The sequence below is a fragment of the Diceros bicornis genome, chromosome 11, assembly GCF_020826845.1.
Source record: "Diceros bicornis minor isolate mBicDic1 chromosome 11, mDicBic1.mat.cur, whole genome shotgun sequence".
Lineage (NCBI taxonomy): Eukaryota > Metazoa > Chordata > Mammalia > Perissodactyla > Rhinocerotidae > Diceros > Diceros bicornis.
The window spans coordinates 46,109,797-46,112,446 of record NC_080750.1 but is presented as its reverse complement, the minus strand read 5'-3'; positions in this window follow the sequence as shown (position 1 = coordinate 46,112,446).

The window sequence follows — 2,650 nt, the reverse complement described above, 5'->3', positions numbered from 1 at the left end:
AGAATTGATATATTTGACTACTTAAAAACAACTGCATGACAAGTCACCATAAACAAAGCAAAAGAAAAATCACATATGGTGGAAAAAAATTTGCCTCATATTTCTAATATATAAGGAAGTTACTAAAAACAGGAAAGAGAAAGACCAATAGTGACAGAAAAATGGGCAAAATATATGACAGGTAGTTCACAAGAAGTGAAAATTGAATTTAATAATTTTTAAAGATGCTCAAACTCACTTATAATAGAAGAAATGTAAATTAAAACTGTGTAGAGCTACTATTTCTCACCTATAAGATTGGCAACAATCCAAATGTTTGGCAGTGTATTCTGTTGGCAAGGTTGTTATGAAATAGACACTCTCATATAGTGCTGGTGGGAATGCAAAATTGTTATATTCCCTAGGAAACAGAATTTGCCAATATTTTTCCAAATTACATATTCATTTAGTCTTTTGTGTGTGTGTGTGTGTGTGTGTGTGTGTGTGTGTGAGGATGATCAGCCCTAAGCTAACATCCGTTGCCAATCTTCCTCCTTTTGCTGAGGAAGATTAGCTCTGAGGTAATATCTGTGCCTGTCTTCCTCCATTTTGTTTATGGGATGCTGCCACAGCATGGCTTGATGAGTGGTGCTTAGGTCCGCGACCGGGATTTGAACCCATGAACCCTGGGCCACTGAAGTGGAGCACATGAACATTAACCACTACGCCACCAGGCCAGCCCCTCATTTACTCTTTGATCCAGCATTCCAACTTCTAGGAATATAATCCAAGAATACACTAGCATAAATAGAAATGACATCAGCCAAAGACTATTCATTGTGTTATTTGCATATATATGTGTTATATACATATAATATAGTAAAGAATTACATATATATAACACATATATACATAAATGCAATTACATAAATGTAATAGTAAAGACAAAACAAAACACAATCCAAATGGTATGGTACGCCTCACAATGGAATACTAGGTAGACATATAAAGGAATGAGGAAAATTCTTGGGGGAGGAGAGTCAAGATGGTGGTGTAGGCAGACTCTGAACTCACCTCCTCCCATGGACACAGCAGACCTACAACTACTTTTGGAACAATTACCCCTGAGAGAGAACTGAAAACTGGATAAGAGGAACCCCTGCAACAAACAACAGTCCTGACTGAGGTGGAAGAGGCAGAAATTCTCTTTTAGAGAGAAAAAATGCCACCTTCACAAGTCACAGTGCTTCACAGCCACCGGGGAGCAATCCAAAGGTATGCAGCCTTCCCTGGAGGAGTGGGGGACCTGGGCAGGGGAGAATTGCTGCTATAAGAATTTTTTGGATCCAGCACAAAGGAGATGAGTGTCATAATATCTGGCTTTGCTGGCTACTAACAACAATGGGGAATATCCCCAGAAAAGCTGGGACATAAAGAAATTAAAGCCAGCTCTTAAAGGGCCCACACACAAATTCACCCATTTCAGAGAGCAACCTAAAATCAACAGAAAGAAAGGTGCACAGTCCTTTGGTGAAAATAGACTCACCTGATAGGATCTGGGTGCATCTCAGTGAGAGATGAGACCTCTGCAGGGACTGGGACATTGGCGGCAGCCATTGTTGTGACCTCGTGTGGATGTGCTGACACAGACACTGGCAGATGCCATTGGAGTTCTCCCTGTGGCCTGCTAGCCAAGGATCTGCCCCACCCACTAGAGCACCAGTATAATCCAGCTCAGCCAAGGAAAGCATCCCACCATAGGGACTGGCCCCACCTGACAACAAGCCCTCAGGCAACTTGTGGTGTCTGGACTCTCTGCAGCCTGGCAAGTGGGTCCACCTCTGTGGGGCAGGGCATGTATGAGGAGCAGGTGGAGTGTGTGGCGTGTTGGTGGAGTGGGTGGGGCCTCTGCCATGAGGCGAGTGGGTCTGCTTCAGGGGGTCGGGGAGTGCACATGGGGTAGGACTGTGTGGACCGTGTGTGTGGCCCCATGGGCAATGGGGCTTGTCAGCTGCAGAAGACTTGTGCTTCTCAAACAGCCACATAGGGGATTGGCCCCACCTTCCAAAGCCTGAAACAATTGGGTGTTCCTGTGCCTGGGGCCAGCCCCACCCAGTTGTAATCCTCAGATAGCTGACAAGAGCCTTATGGGCCAGAGGCTTATAGCAATTGTAAGCCCCTGAGCCTAACAACCAGCCATGCTGGGGGCCTACTCACTTAATAGAAAAAGTGCAACAGCAATGTGCTATTAGATCTTGCAGCTAACTGTGCTGGGGCTCCCCACACCCAATAAAGAGATTGAAGGGTCCACAACAACCACACACAGCTGAAAATTACAACCAGCCAGCCAGGGAGACAGCTCAGCCTCCCTGGGGACCTATGGCAAGAGCAACCCTGCCACAACAGAAGGACACATGTAGCCCACACAGAGATCACTCCTGGAACATTTGGAACTGGTGATGAGACGGAAGCACACTGCTGGGTCTCATGAGGCATCACTTACATAAGGTCACCTCTCCAATATCAGGAGACATAGCTGACCTACCTAATACATAGATATAAGCACAGAGAAAGAGGCAAAATGAGGAGGCAAAGGAATACATTCTAAGCAAGGGAACAGGACAAAACCCCAGATAAGGAACTAAATGAAACAGAAATGAGCAATCTACCT